We start from the raw sequence: 16,948 nt of genomic DNA on the forward strand, positions 1-16,948 counted from the left end.
ACTAGGCGGCACTCCCAGTGGCAAATACTGGGCGGCAGAGTAGTATTGTCCTTTCCTTATTGACATGGAAACGTTTCTGGCATCCTTTTGGCATGCAAGTCAATAAAATAATAAATATTTGTTATTATTCTTGTATTACACATCATATATCATTTTATTTTACTTTTAATTTTTTATTAAATGTATAATATATGAATAATGAGTAAAAAAATTATTTTAGTTTAATAAGATTAATAATAATAATAAAATCATAAAATAATTAAGGGAATACTTGGAGAATGCGATGAAATAATAATTTTGTGAATAATAGTACGATTTGTGAATAGTAGTGAAATAGTTTGAATTTAACATTTATTAGATTTTGGAAAAAGAAAGAGAAAAAGTTGAATAAAAAATATTATAAAGTTATAATATTGTAATAATATTATTTTTATTTTAAAATTTGAGAATGTTGAATAATCTTTTATTTTTTGTTTGAAAAGTTTGGACAAATTGTAATGATTAGTCTTAAGTTGTAAGTTATTTCTTTACACATGTACAATTATGTTTTACATGGTATTTTATGTTGTATAGCTTTTCTTTAGAGCATTTTAGTCTTTGGTCATTAGCAGGGTTAAAATAGTCTTTCTCTTCCTTGTATAAATACTTGTACCATTTACGTTTAATTTAATTATTTGGATGATTTTAATCTCAGATGGCTTCTTGAATACGTTTTGCCTTCTAGGGTTTCTTCGTTCTTGATATGGTATCAGCAGTCCTTTGAAGTTCTTCTTCTCCTTTCATGGCGCCGACGGATCCACCCCCCCTCCGCCTCCTCCCTCTTCCTCCCCTGATGCTGCAAGTCATTTCTTCCTTCACCCCAGTGATAACCCTAGGGTCGTTCTGGTCACACAACTCCTCCTTGGCGACAACTATCACACCTGGTCTCGCTCCATGATCATGGCTCTCTCTACCAAAAACAAGTTAGGGTTCGTCAACGGTATGATTACTAAACCCGCGACCACTGCCTCTCTTTTCCCTTCATGGTTAAGATGTAATAATATGGTGATTTCATGGTTGCTTAACTGTATTTCCCCTGAAATCGTTGTTAGATATGTTACCACTACTTTTGAGATTTGGACTGATCTAAAAGAACGGTTCTCTCAAAAAATTGGACCTCGAATCTTTCAGATTCAAAAATCCATTTCATCATTATCTCAATGACAACTTACTGTTAGTGCGTATTTTACTCGATTGAAGGCACTTTGGGACAAATTAGTTAATTACAAGCCGTTTCCATTGTGTTCTTGTGGTGCTGTCACTCTTTTGAACTTTTACATTCAACAGGAATGCATTTTGCAGTTCCTCATGGGACTTAATGATTCTTTCTTGTCAGCTAGGACTCAGATCTGGTTAATGGAGCCTTTACCACCTCTCAACAAAGTTTTTTCAATTGTTCTTTAGGAAGAGCAACAAAGAGAAATCTTTGTTCCTCCTTCCCTTACTGATGCTCGTGCTTTTGTTACTGACTCTGATTCTTTAAGATCTACAAAATTTTTTCTAAAAAAAGATAGGCCAGTATGCAAATATTGTGGCATAGCTGGTCATGTAACTGATAAATGCTATAAACTACATGGTTTTCCTCTGGGATACAAGCAAAAGCCACGACAGCCAATCACAACCAACACTGTTGCTCTCAATGACAACACTTCTGTAACCTCTCCATTCTCCTTGACTGAGGCACAATATAAGCAGTTACTGTCTATGATAGCTTCCAATCCTCAGCCTAAGCCTAATGATTTCAGCCATGTGGTCAACACCGTAGCTTCTTCTCACTTCTTATTTGGTATTGTTTCCTCTGCACGTTATGCTTTTCATTTTTCTAATAATTCTTCTTGTTTTGTTTATAACTCTGGTTGGATAATTGATACAGGGGTCACAGACCATATGGTCCCCTCTACTAGTCTACTTACATTTTTTACTCCTATTCAAAATACTTCTGTCAAACTACCTAATTGTCAAAATGTTACTGTTACACATTTTGGCACTATTAATCTTACTGAACATCTTACCCTTAAAGATGTCCTTTGTGTACTAACTTTTCAATTTCAATTCATTTCAGTTAGTAAACTCACACAATCTCACATTTCTTGTTTTTTTCTCTTCTAACTTTTGTCTACTTCAGGACCTGATCACCTCGAGACTGATTGGAGTGGGTAAACAACAAAGAGGCCTCTATTTTTTACAACAACTAGGGACTCCTTTTTCCCCTCAATTACCTTTAATTTTTTCAAATAATCAACGTAATGAGACTCCTACTTTATTACCATCTGCATGTTTTACTTCTTCTAAACAATCATTGTTTCACCTCTGGCATAATCATTTAGGACATCCATCTGCTTCAAGAATGTCCTTTTTACATAAATTGGTGCCTAATTTGACTATGTCTAATGATCCATGTGTTGTTTGCCCATTAGCTAAACAGAGAAAGTTACATTTTCCAAATTCTAATAATCTTTCTCATTTACCTTTTGACCTTATACATTGTGATGTTTGGGGACTTTTTCCAGTCCCAACTATTGAAGGCTATAAATTTTTTTTAACCATTGTTGATGATTGTACTAGGGCTACTTGGGTTTATCTTTTCAAGCACAAATCTGAAGTTTCTTTTCTCATTCAAACTTTTTTCAAAATGATTAAAACTCGGTTTGGTACTAAGATAAAATAAATTCATACTGATCATGATATTGAATTTTTTATGTCTTCCTACCTCATTTCTAAAGGTGTTCTCCGTCACCATAGTTGTGTAGAAACTCTATAACAAAATTCTGTTGTGGAAAGAAAACATCAACATATCCTTAATATTGCTCGGGCCTTATTGTTTCAATCTCATTTACCTCTCAAATTTTAGGGTGATGTTTTAACAACTACTTATTTAATTAACAGATTACCTTCTCCCATTACTCACAATAAATCTCCTATTGAAGTTTTGTGTCTCTCTTCTCCCTCCTATGATCATTTAAGGATTTTTGGTTGCTTATGTTTTACATCTACTTTACAAAGGGCGAGAACAAAATTTGACCCGAGAGCTAGGCTCTGTGTTTTCATTGGTTACCCTTTTGGGATCAAGGGTTACAAATTTTATGATCTAACAACAAATCAATCTTTTATTTCTCGCCATGTCATTTTTCATGAAACTATTTTTCCTTTCAAGTCTTCAAATAATGACCTGCCTTCCCCCTTCTTTCCCTCTTCCTCTCCCTATTCCTACTCAATCCTCCATTGTTGACATGTTTAATGTCCTTTCAACTACTCCTAATGAACCATCTTCCTTTATTGTTAATACATCACCTAATGAAGCTTCTTCCCCTAATGTTAATACCTCACCTACTGAAGCTTCTCTCCCAAATGATTTTTTAACTACACCTTCCCAACCTTTATCCCCAAGAAGATCCACCCGAATCTGAGATGCTCCTGGTTACTTGCAGAATTATTATTGTAATTCCTCCACTGCCCACTCTCAATCAGCTCTTCTACAGGTCACATTCCCTCATCTATCAAATTTGATATTTCTCATTTTATTTCTTATGATCACCTATCCCCTAATGATAAATCTTTTGCTTTTGCTATCTCTACTAACATTGAACCTGAGTTCTACCATCAAGCAGTCAAGCACTCTCATTGGAGAGATGTCATGGCTGCTGAGATTGCTGCTCTAGAACAAAATAATACCTGGAATGTTGTCCCTCTACCCCCTGATAAACAATCTATTGGTTGTAAATGGGTGTATAAAATAAAATATCAAACTGATGGTTCTGTGGAACGTTATAAAGCAAGGCTGGTTGCTAAAGATTATACACAAAAATAAGGTTTAGATTATTCTAAAACCTTATCTCCTGTTGCCAAAATGACCACTATTAGAACTTTGTTGGCTGGTGCTGTTGTAAAAAATTGGCATCTTATTCAACTTGATGTCAATAATATTTTTTTACATGGTAATCTTTCAGAAGAGATATACATGAAATTACCTCCTAGGTTCCATATTAAAGGGGGGTCCCAAGTGTGCAAACTGAATAAGTCCCTTTATAGCCTCAAACAAGCATCTCGGCAATGGTTTTCTAAGTTCTCTACCACTCTTTTTGAGTTGGATTTTGTGTAATCCAAATCTGATTATTCACTGTTTACCAAATCTGATGGTCCCTCTTTTATTGCTCTTTTGGTATATGTGGATGACATTTTGATTGCCAGTAATGATATGACATCTGTGAATTCCTTGAAATATTTACTTGATGAAAAATTCAAGCTGAAGGATCTTGGGCCCCTCAAGAATTTCACTGTGTCAGTGAAAGTATGCTCTTGAAATCTTACAAGATGCTAGTTTTTTAGCTTGTAAACCAGTTTCTTTTCCTATGGAGTAAAATTTAAAACTCAGTAAAGATAGTGGCGCCTTGTTGCCATACCCTACAGTATTTCGAAGATTGATTGGTAGACTTTTTTACCTTACTCTCACAAGACCAGATTTATCTTACTCTGTTCAGAGGCTTTGTCAGTTTATGGAACGTCCTAGAATGCCTCACTTGACTGCAGCTCACAGGATTTTACAATATGTTAAAAATGCTCCTGGTCTTGGTCTTTTTTTTTTTCCAGTTCATACTTCTCTAACTCTCAAAGCTTTTACAGATTCAGACTAGGCCTCTTGTCCTGATAGCAGAAGATCAACCACTGGTTTTTGTGTTTTTCTTGGTGACTCTCTGATTTCTTGGAAGACTAAGTAACATCAGACTGTTTCTCGCTCTTCTGCTGAAGTTGGATATAGGGTCATGGCGTCCACCACTTGTGAAATAGTTTGGTTTTTAACTCTTTTATCTGACCTTCATATTCCTCATTCTCATAGTGCTCATCTTTTTTGTGACAGTCAAGCTGCACTTCACATTACTGCCAACTCCGTTTTTCACGAAAGGACAAAGCACATTGAGCTCAACTGTCATTTCATTCGAGACAAGCTCCAAGCTGGAATCATCAAAACATTTCATCTTGCATCTCAACATCAGCTTGCTGATGTATTAACCAAGCCATTGGCTTCTCAGCAGTTTTAGTCCTTGATTTCCTAGATGAGAGTTTGCTCTATTTACTCTCCATCTTGAATGGGGTATTAAGTTGTAAATTTATTAAATAAATTGTAAATTTATTAAATAAATTGTAAATTATTTCTTTACACGTGTGCAGTTATGTTTTACATGATATTTTATGTTGTATAGTTTTTCTTTAGGGCATTTTAGTCTTTGGTCATTAGCATGGTTAAAATAATCTTTCTCTTCCTTGTATAAATACTTGTACCATTTACATTTAATTTAATTCTTTTGATGATTTTAATCACAGACGGCTTCTTGAATACGTTGTGCCTTCTAGGGTTTCTTCGTTCTTGATAATTAGTTTGAAAAAATTATAGTGATTAGTTTGAAAGTATTTTTGTCTGAATAATGTTTGGGAAGAAAATGAGATGTTTTGTTGAAAATTGAATAAAATATTGTTATAATATTATTTTTTAATGTTATTTTTGTTTTAGAATTTAAAAAAATTGAATTGTTTATTATATTTTTGTATAAGAGTTTGAAAAAATTATAATGATTATATGAGATGAGATAAGATATGATAGTTTTATTTTCTGTAACCAAACCAGCCTTTGTCATCGTCCCTCTTACTGTTTTGTGAATGATTGTTCACACTCCTAACATTCAACTTCTAAATTTATATTAACAAAAAAGATATATTTGTAGGTAAGTTTGTTTTTTCAGAAGCTGCTTTTCTTTTATTATTTGATTTTTTTGTTTTTATATTATCTCTGTATTCTTTAATTTATTTTTTTTAATAAGTATTTTTCAATTTCTAAAATATGACACATGATACGGATATATATCAATTATTTATTTGATATTGATATGACACTTCTAACAGTTGATTAAAGAATTAATTTGGGAGTAAAATGTTATGGATTGAAACTCTATGAAGTGTCTTATAAAAAAATTATAAGAACTATTTCAAAAATAACTCGTCATTATGTTTCAACTTAAAATTAAAAATTTCATAAAATCTAAAAACACAAATGAAGAACATACTAAGTCTTTTATGATAAATATTCTTTACATATACAAGAGGCTATATATCCGTATTACATGTTTATTTCATGGATAAAGGGCGATTGGCCTTATCTAATTCATTTGAACAAGAAAAATTTTATTCATCATCTTCACATCATACACCACAAATAATGTTTTAATTTTTTACTTTTTTTCTCTTACTAAATATATGGTGTATAGATAATGAGTAGAAAAATTTCATTTAAGTTTAAGAAAAAATAAAACCTAAACAAAATAAAAATAAATGTTATATATGATGTGTGGGGATGATGAGTAGCAAAACATGTTAACCCTAAAAACTTGATTGGCAAAATTAAAAAGGGTTTTTCAAGTTATTCACTCGATTGTCACATTTTCAATAAAAACTAAATTTTAAATGAAAAAAAATTATATTTATTACTAAATCCTGGAATGATGAATATTTATCAATGTTTTTTAGTTTTTTTTTTTTTTAAAAGGGTCAAATATTCGTGTCAAGATGAAACGACTCAATTCTGAATGAGCACAAATCATAAATATACGAGTCAATCCGTAAAATAGATGTGCCAGATTTTGGTTGAAGTGTTTAGTTCTACTTCTATTCATATCGAGTTTATAATAATTTAAAAATTATTAGAATCCAAATAGTTGACCCAAATCGGATTAGAAAAATAAAAACATTGGGCGCATATCCGATAGGAGGCGATAGGGCTGTAAACAAATCTAGTCGAGTCGAATTTGAACTCTGGGTCGCGAGCTCGATTAGCATTTATATCTGCTCGAACTCGACTCGAGCTCGAATAGTATTAGAGATTTTTTATCGAACTCGGCTCGCCTAACATATATTAAGATCAAACTCAACTCGAACTCAAATACAAAAAATAAACGAGCTGATACGAGCTCGAGTAGCTTGCTTGAGCTTGAGTAAAATTTGAAAGATGAAGTTTCAGATTCGTGAGATTTAAAAATTTATTTTCTAAAAAATCAAAAAAGAAAAAGAAAAAGAGGTGGTGATTTTTATAGATCTGCACAAAAATAGAAGGAAAAAAGAAAAAAAAAGACATCAAAAACTGATAAATAGAATCTCAGATCTGTATGTATTGACAATAAATTATTTAGAAATGAGTACAGAGATATGGAGGATACAGATAAGGAAGAGCAAAGCAAAACACATCAGGCAAAAAAAAAAATCTCAAATCTGAAAGATGAGGAGGTTTCAGATTCGTAAGATTTAAAAAAAATTGTAAAAAACAAGAAATAAAAACAAACACAGTGATGACAATCTTTGCTTGATGACGATCTTTGCTTCTATGTTGAGACGAGGGGGGAAGTGCAGTGTGTGTGATAGAGTATAAGAGAGAGAGAGTATTGTGTGTGAGTGCGACTGAGTGTTTAAGGGTTAGAGAGATAGATATGAGCTGGTCGAGAAATGTTTCAGAGAGAGAGAGAGAAAGAGAATGAGGTTAGGGTTTGAGAGAATCGGGAAGAAGAGAGTGGGTCTGAAGGGTTAGAGATATACAGAGGATTCAGAGAGAGAGAGAGAGAGAGGGAGAGAGAGATAAGGGTGGGGGAAAACGAAAAAGGATGAGGAAAAGGGGAAAAGAAAAAGGATGGGGCCCTGGGGGGAAAAAGAAAAGGGGTGGGGAAAAAGAGAAAAAGAAAATGGATTGCCCGACAGGGACGAGAACGGTCGTGGGCTTTATGAGAAAAAAGCACATTGTAATGTGTTTGTAGACCTACCTACTAGCACATAATTTATTTAGGCCTCTAAATTGCAAATAAAATTGTAACAATAATTTAAAATGTCAAAAAAATAAAATTGACATTCTTGTAAAATTTTATTTATTTTAATTTATATCAATTAGGCATACGTGCAGTATGTGTTACCTTACTAGTATGTGTATATATATATAAATATTACGAGTATTGTGACGAGCCCATAACGAATCGAGTCGAGTTTATACGAATTTTGTTCACAAGCCTACACCGAGTCAAGTCGAGATTACACGAGTTTAACTCGTTTAATATTCGAACAAATATTAGTGATCGCGAACAACTCATTTATCAAATGAACCAAATCCAAATCGAGTTTATATGAGTCGAACTCAAGCTGTTTACGAGCAGCTCTATTCATTTGTAGCCCTAGGAGGCAATGAATTGTTGGTTAGGAAGAGAAAAAATGAGATAAGATAGAGATCAGTTGAGATTAAAATTAAAAGTTAAATAAAATATTATTAGAATACATTTTTTTAATATTATTTTTGTTTTAGAATTTGAAAAAGTTGAATTGTGTATTTTATTTTGTGTTAAAATTTAAAAAATTTGTAATGATTAGATGAGATGAGATGAGTTGAGAGGAGTTGGGAAAAAAAAAAGGAGACCTAAAATGAGATGAGAATTTTGTGAAGGGAGTTGCTACATATACACATGGATCCCACAAAGGAATCCCACACACTGATCTAGCATTATGCCACGTTAGTTTTTTTTTTCAGTCCCTACATTACTGTCATGCCATCCCATCTGTAGTTCACACACTCAACGTCCCGCATGTCTGAAAGTGAGTTCCATTTGAGACTTGTAACTCTCTCTCTTCAAAGTCCCACACGTCTCCTTCCGCAGCTGGTAACTCTCTCTCTCTCTCTCTCTCTCTCTCTCTCAATCATTCTCTCTCTCTCTTTCAATCATTCTCTGTTTCCCATTTCTTCATTTTTTTTCTAGGTATCGCCAGCGTCGTCCTTGCGGAGGGAAGGGAGAGGCATGGGGAGAAGGGGAGAGAGAAGAAAAAAGGAGAAAAGAAAAAGAAAAGGAAAAGAGATGTCGGAGAGAAGGGGAAAAAGAGAGAAAAAAAAAAAGACACATGGCACACTGATATCTGTGTATGGGATTCCTTTGTATCTATAGTGTTTTCCTTGAATAGTAGTAAGATATGTTACAAATAATAGTAAGATAGTTTGAGTTAATTTTTTATGAGGTTTGGGAAAGAATAGAAAAAGTTGAATAAAAAATACTATAAAGTTAAAATGTTGTTAGAATATAGTTTTTAATATTATTTTTATTTGGAGATTTGAAAAAGTTTAATTATTTTTTATTTTTTGTTTGAAAGTTTGAAAAAGTTGTAATGATTAGTTTGAAAGTATTTATATTTGAGTGATGTTTGGGAAGGAGATGAGATGAGATTAGATTATATGAGAATGCACTAAGGGTGCTACGCGCATGGCAGGGTGCAACCTCAAGAGTGCAACAATGCTGCAACAAGCACCTAGCGCAGAGCCATGCACCATGGTGGTCCAGAAGAATGATCTGATGTGGGCATATCTACGTGTAGGGTCCACACACAAAGCTGCATGCTCTAATACAAGCGATGGCACTGCTACAGGCACCACCTTGGAAGACAACGCACGACACACAAATGGCCGCAGCCCACGAAAGTTTACCCAGAGCTGGAAAGAGCACCTAGCTGCAGCCATATCTATAGCACGAAAAGGTGCTGCGGCAGACTGTGCAAACATTGCATGCATATCACAGCCTCTGATCTAGGTTTGGAATTGGATGACGGGAAAGCCTAAGGGACCGAGGAACGTTCAAGTAAATGGATACTGGTATGAAGTCAAACACTTCAATTTAACTTAAGTGTTTATCTTAAACATGGGCGGGGTCTATCGTAAGGGACCATTGGGGTCTCTACTTGTAATGGGCCACTAAGCCCTTTGTTGGGTAGTCTAGACTGTAGTTTAGCAAGTCTATTTAGCTTAAGGCCTTTAGTTTGGGCCAGGTCTAGTGATGCTTTTATATTTCTATTTTGGGTTTTCTTATTTAGTCTTAGATTACGGACCATGGCCTTGGTAAGTATGAAGTATATTGTAGGGTTTTATAATCATTGCGTAGGGGTGGGCTGTGAGGGCTCGCCCCTGCTTCTCCACCCCTGTCTTTATATAAATATTTATTAAATAAATATATTATATATTATATATACAACTTGTTGAAAGATTGAAGTTGTATTCAAGTTACTGGATTGCCTTGGCCTCCTAGGCCAATCTTTATATAAGAGCCTAAGGAAATATAATAGTCATATTTAAGCAATACAAAATACAACTCTAATAAGTTTATTTTATTTATTTTTTTTTTTTTTTTGTATTTATAAATTTTAATATAATTTAAATTATATTTTAATTTGGGTCTAAAAATTATTTTTTACCAAAAAGTAATTTTTAGACCCAATAGATTGTGGTTTGGGTGAGGACAGTTTTTATCCCACCCCCTCGGCTCCAGGGCTGGAGGCAGGGTGCGGGGTGCGGGAAAGGGCCCACCCCACCCCGCACCATGCGAGTATTTCCCCTACCATTGCGTGACAGATGTAAGGCATTGGGAAAGCCTAATAGAACTTTATATTTCCTTTCCTTATTCTTCTCTATCTTCCCTAACCCTCATTTTCAAGAAGGAGCTCCCCCTCGGAGAAAGCAATTCATCTGGGCATTTAGGCCCCTTTTGGTTGATAGACTCAACTAAGATCAACTCAATTCAGTCTAATTTTAAGTTGAGTCTAATATCCAAACACCCAACTCTTAAATTACTAAACTCATCTCAACTCAAAACCTCTTTACACATGGGACCCACAACCTTTTCAATTCAATACTTCTTTACATGCGGGATCCACAACCTTTTTCAATTTCTCATAAATATATCTAAACTCATCTTAACATTCAAATTCATTTAAACTCATCTTAGGTGGACCCCACAAAACTCACGCCACCATCTCAATTTACTACTATTCATAAAGAATTCAACTTAACTCAGCTCAGTTCAGTTCAATATCCAAACTTCACTTTAGTCAAATACTTTGGGTGTGTGACAAGTTGGTATGAGATTTACAATTAAAGGAGGTTGTTACCTGCCCTCCAAGTACAATAGTGGGAGCCGTGCTAATGCAGCAAGGGAGGCCCGCAACCTATTATAGCCAGGCCTTAAAATGGAGGTTATATTGGACAGTAAATTTGAGCTAAGGGAGGGGAGGGCTGTTATTATATAAAAATAGAACAATGATTCCTCAACATGAGGAATTCAATAAAAGCTATTGCTGTTGATTCACAGTAGCCCTTGAGGAGGTCACTCTGGATATGAAAAGACCATACAACGAGCTAGAAGAGACTCCTATTGGATGGGTAGAAAAAGGATTAAAAAAATTTATCCGTGAGTGTGATACCTGCCAAAGAGTAAAAACCCCTAAGACACCCTAGTGGCTTGCTCCAGCCCCTCCCAATACCCTCTTAGCCATGGGCCCACATTACAATGGATTTTGTGAAAGGCTCCCAATTCTAAGGGATTTAATTGCATTTGGGTTGTTGTTGATAGGCTTACTAAGTATAGACACTCATGCCCCTTCAAACACCCCTACACAACCAAGGATGTGGTTGAGTTGTTCCTCAAGAATGTTCTTAAACTACATGGGTTACCCCAGTCCATGATCTCAGACAGGGGCAACATCTTTACCAATAAGTTTTGGCGAGAGCTTTTCAATCTCCAGCGAGTTCAGATGGCCCACAACATGGCTTACCACCATAAAACCGGTGGAGAAACCGAAGTTGTGAACAATACCCTGAAGAACTACCTATGTTGTTTCTCAAGAGATAGACCCAGTGATTGGTCCCTATGGATACCCTTGGCCGAATGATGGTATAACTCCATACCACACATGTCGACCAAGACCACCCCATTTGAGGCTCTGTATGGTTATGCACCCCCTAGACTCCAAGATTGTCCGTAGCAAAGCTAAGCTAGACAAGGTGGAAAACACCTTTAGATCTAGAGGTCCGATTTCTAGGCTACTACAATAGAATCTAATCAAGGCTCAAGAATGCATGAAATGCTATTCAGATCTCAAGTGGCAAGACCACGAATTTAATGAGGGTGATTGGGTTTATTTGCGGCTCCAGCCGTATCGGCAAAGCACGGTGGTGCAACTACGAAACTTGAAACTAGCGCCCCAGTTCTATGGGCCCTTTAGGGTGCTACGAAGGATTAGCAAATTGGCTTATAGGCTGGATCTACTCGAGAACTCCAAGATCCATCCCACATTCCACGTCTCCCAGTTGAAGAAGAAACTAGGTCAATCTACCACAACGGTACCAACCCTCCCTCCGATGGACGAGCACGGCGTTATTAAGCCATGACTCAAGGAAGTTCTCATGTGAAGGATGAGCAAGGTTGGCAATCGAGCAAGAGCGTAACTATTGGTCCGGTGGCAAAGACAACAGCTCGAGAATGCGATCTAGAACGTATACTTGAAGCTCAAGAAGGCTTTCCCCCACATTGTGGGCAAGGTGTTTGATTTCGTACGAGTACCCACTTCCTCGAACCCTCATCTATCCCTTAGCCCTTCGCATTGTCCACTTCGAAAACCTAGATCAGAGGTTGTGAGACTACTTCGTTTGTCTTAGACATGGGATGGGTCTATCGTAAGGGACCATTGGGGTCTCTCCTTGTAATGGGGCACTAGGCTCTTGTTGGGTAGTCTAGTTTAGAAAGTTTGTTTAGATTAAGGCCTATAGTTTGGGCCAGGTCTGGTGATCTATCTTTGCTTTTATATTTATGTTTTGGGTTTACTTATTTAGTCTTAGGTTACAGCCCATGGCCTTAGTAAGTATGAAGGCTACTATAAGGTTTTATACCCATTGCGTGATGGATGTAAGGCATCGGGAAAACCTAATAGAACTTTGTCTTTTCTTCCTTATTCTTCTATGTCTTCCCTAATCCCCATTCTCAAGGAGAAGCTCCCCCTCGAAAAGAGCAATTCATCTAGGCATTTAGTCAAACACCTTGGTGTGTGACAGGTAGTAGTTGGATGCAACCCGATATATGGTGCGGCGATGCTACACCAACACGGTGCATTGCACTTTGTTTAGCACAGAGCATCGCGCACCATGGAGTGTCGCGCACACTACTGCAAGTAGAGCTACTCGCGCCTCAATGAAGGCACTATCCTCTCTTGTGAGCAGAGCAGCAAGCACCATGGTAGTGCTACGAGCTTTACTGCGTGTAGAGAAGAACGACAAGCTCCATGACTCTCCAACATGCTATGGCCGCCTGTCATGAAGGGTGGCGTAGATTAACCCTTGTGTGGAAACGACTCTCTATGCATTTTTTTTTCTCTTCCATTACAATAAATAGTGCCATGGAGGAAGATGTAGAACAATTTTTATTTTGTGATGGATGGGCTTGGGCTGAAAAATGGAACTAGATTCAAATGGTGTGCTTTGTTGCAGCTTGTACTTCCATAATTCAATTTGCAGCACGTTTCATCACTCAGACATGTTAAATATGAGAAAAGTTTCATTTAGGCAATTCATTAGCATCATTAATATGCTTTCAGTTGCTATGTTCGTTAGTTGCTCTTGGATTAGCTGCTATATATGCAAGATTTGTGGCACCACTCTCCTTGGGTTCGTATTATTTTGTGTCCTCTAATAGACACAAAATACATATTTGTTATCCATTGAGTATAGTTCCTATTGAAACTCAGCCGAAATCAAATCCTTATCTATTTTAAAAAATTCTGCTTATTAAGTTAACGGTTTTAAAATGCATTACTTTTCCATTTTTTTGACTTTCTTAATAATTGAAGTTTGAATTATTAATCATTAGGTGATCTCAAAATGCATATCATGGTGTAAATATTTTTAGCCAAATGATGGGATGAAATTACTAATATATTTGAATTCCAAAACTGCTTAATGATTAAACATTTAATTCTCAATTATAATGCCACTAAAAGGGTCTTAAAACAAATTTTTATGCTTATTGGTGGTTAGTTCCTAATTTTCATTCTCCATTTTTATCAAGTCGATTGGGTGCGCTAGGTCACTTTCTTCCTTCTGCTTCTGATCATCCCGAGGTAACTAATGTTATGTTGAAAATGTCGATATTTATGCTACCCTCAAGATATTTCAGAATTTTGAATTTTCTTTAATTTAATCTTCATTTATCTATTTGCTTAGGCATGTTCAAAGGAGTCTGGTCCAGTTTCTCGCTTGTCGATCGCAGAGGCCTCGGATGTGAAGCCCAGAGGACAAGGAAAACCTTCCTCTCATGCATATTCTTACTGAATTTCAGAGTTGTTCATCGGTCTTCACTTCACTTTCTGATCCACGAAAGAAAAGCTCAGGTACGTTCTTTGAGTCTTCACTTTCCACTTTATTTATTTATTGAAGAAGGTTATATGCGATACAGGCCTTCATTTTGCTTGAAATCGGACTCGACTCGTTTGCTTGATTTGCTTCTGTAATTTTTAGCTGTCTCTGTCTTTTTTGTTCTCAAAATATCAACAAATTCTAACTTTCTGTTTTCAATATTTTATTTGTTGTTCTTTAGATTTCTTGGTTAAGCTCCTGAGTTGTAATCTTTCATCGGCTCCTCCTTTCCTCCTTACATGTGGATCTCTTGAGTTTTTTCATTATTTTTTCCCTTCTTTGTAGTTTGTTTGGTTCCCGAGAAAATGCTGGAAATTAGAAAATGTCTTTTTTAAAAGGAATAAAAAAAACATATGACATCCAAACCGGTCTAATAACGGAAGAAAGGCCAATAAGTGTAACAAATGCAAAGATTTAAACAGAACAAAGTAGGTTTGGTAAATGACAAGATCTAAGAAGACGAATGAAAAAAATGTTTTACCAGAATATGAAAGTCCTTTGTAGAAGCAAATAATAGCACAAAATAGATTAAGAAATGTATTCACTACATACAACAGAAAGGTATTGGTATTGAAGCTGTAATAGCTTAGAACATATTAAATGAATTTGTGCATAATTAATACAACTCTATCAACATACATCAAATATGAAATAATTATGTGTTCACAACAGCATCGGAAGATAAAGAATAGATTGTGAAAAAATATAGTAATAATCCGACATACCAGGCATGACTACTTCTCCAAGTTCAGATTTAACCTGTACCCTTACACTCATTGCAAGCATGCTATATTTGCAGGATCATAGAAGGGCCAAGGTGCCTAATGGAGACTTTGATTCCAGAACCTTGACAACTAGAACATTTAGTTGAAGCACTAGACTTGGAGCCTTTACTGCAAAACGTCACACAAATTCCATATGGGAAGAGAATGAAGAGAAAATACCTAACATGCCAAAATATGTAAAAAAAAAAAAAAAAAAAATACAATACTAACCCCTTGCACTCGGAGCATATTGCAATATGAGTGAGGGACAACTTCTTGGATGTTCCATTGTGGAGGTCCTCCAAAGAAACCTTGAGGGATGGACCACATCCTTTCCCCTCCTCTACGTTCGGCCTCTACACACATATAAATTTAAATCCACCATCCATTTAAACTCAATATATAACAACCAACACAACCATGGAATGCAATAAAACCACTTTCAACACAATTTGTACAACCGTTAATATCAACCTACAAATGGTCTTTCAAGCTTTATACACACCAACAACATTCCCAACCAACATATCACTTCAATATTTAGCACCAATTCACATCACTCCACTTCACACTCTCATGTACCTAACTCAAATTATAAGGCAAATCAACATGCTTGCTGCCCATGTAATCCAATCCAATACGAATATACATATCCTATCCATCTAACACTTGAGTTCAACACAATCCATTACACAATCGTATAATCAAAAACCAAATTTACACATCACAAAATCTGAAAATGCTCTTGAAATCGATACACATACTCATACCCAATCCATATGTCACTTGAGTTCAACCTAAATTTATTAGACAATCATTGTTCATGCATAGCATATCCAAACACTCAATATATAAGCATTTATGAAGATTCTATTCAATCCATAAGCCTCTTGGTAGTACATACTCATTACAAAATCACAATCCCCCACAAACACTCATACTCGACGACAAGTTTCAAATCACTTCAACAATATGGCCTCGTATTCTTGTGGAATATGTAATAAATATTTGAATTGTAATAATTTTTTTTAACTGTGAGGGAGCTTGTCTAGGTAGTGAGGAGCAATAATTTTTTTTTTTTCTCAAACTTGCTTCAACCTATGGTCTGTTTAAACTTATTACTGTTTGGCTTAATACTTTATAAATAGAATGAAATTATTACACATCTTTCGCTTATCATTTCTTTTTTTTTTTTTTTTTTTGTTCTATGGGGCATGTTTATATTTTACAAAAAAATATCGACAATTGATATTAGATACATAATATAACATCAATTGTTGAAATATATTTTTATTGTCAAAATATAACATCAATTGAAGTTAGATACATAATATAACATCAATTTATCTAACTTCAATTTGAATTCATAATATATTTTTATTGAAACTAGTGAATGAATTTATACTTTATGCTCTTTTATACATGATTTTAAATGCTTGAATTACATTATATATAATTTTTTAATATCTTTTTATCAACATTGAAATTACTTATTTAAAATTGTCATGAATCGGCCAATTTATTGAATCGGTCAATTTCAGATTCAATTTTTTTGAGTCTTGAATTTGCAGAGTATAAATGGTTCTAATAAACTGTGTTAAATTAAGAAGTCTTTGCAAAGTGTTAGCATTAGGTATTTAGATTGAACAAAGCAAGCAACTTGTAAGCATAACCACGATAAAATTTCACATGTCAAGAAAAAAGCTATACTTGGGGCAATTCAAAGGACAAAAAAACCATGGACAAAAACCAATATTACAAGTCACACAACCTATCCAACCAAAAAATTAAGGCAAAAGAGTAATTTTACCAGCAAGAGAAAAACTGTTCATTGGATTATTGGTAGTGAAGATATAGTTATAATTTGTGGAAACATTATACATTTTGTGGATGTTGTCTTTGTTTA

Source organism: Juglans microcarpa x Juglans regia, chromosome 3D, assembly GCF_004785595.1.
Source record: "Juglans microcarpa x Juglans regia isolate MS1-56 chromosome 3D, Jm3101_v1.0, whole genome shotgun sequence".
Taxonomy (NCBI): Eukaryota; Viridiplantae; Streptophyta; class Magnoliopsida; order Fagales; family Juglandaceae; genus Juglans; species Juglans microcarpa x Juglans regia.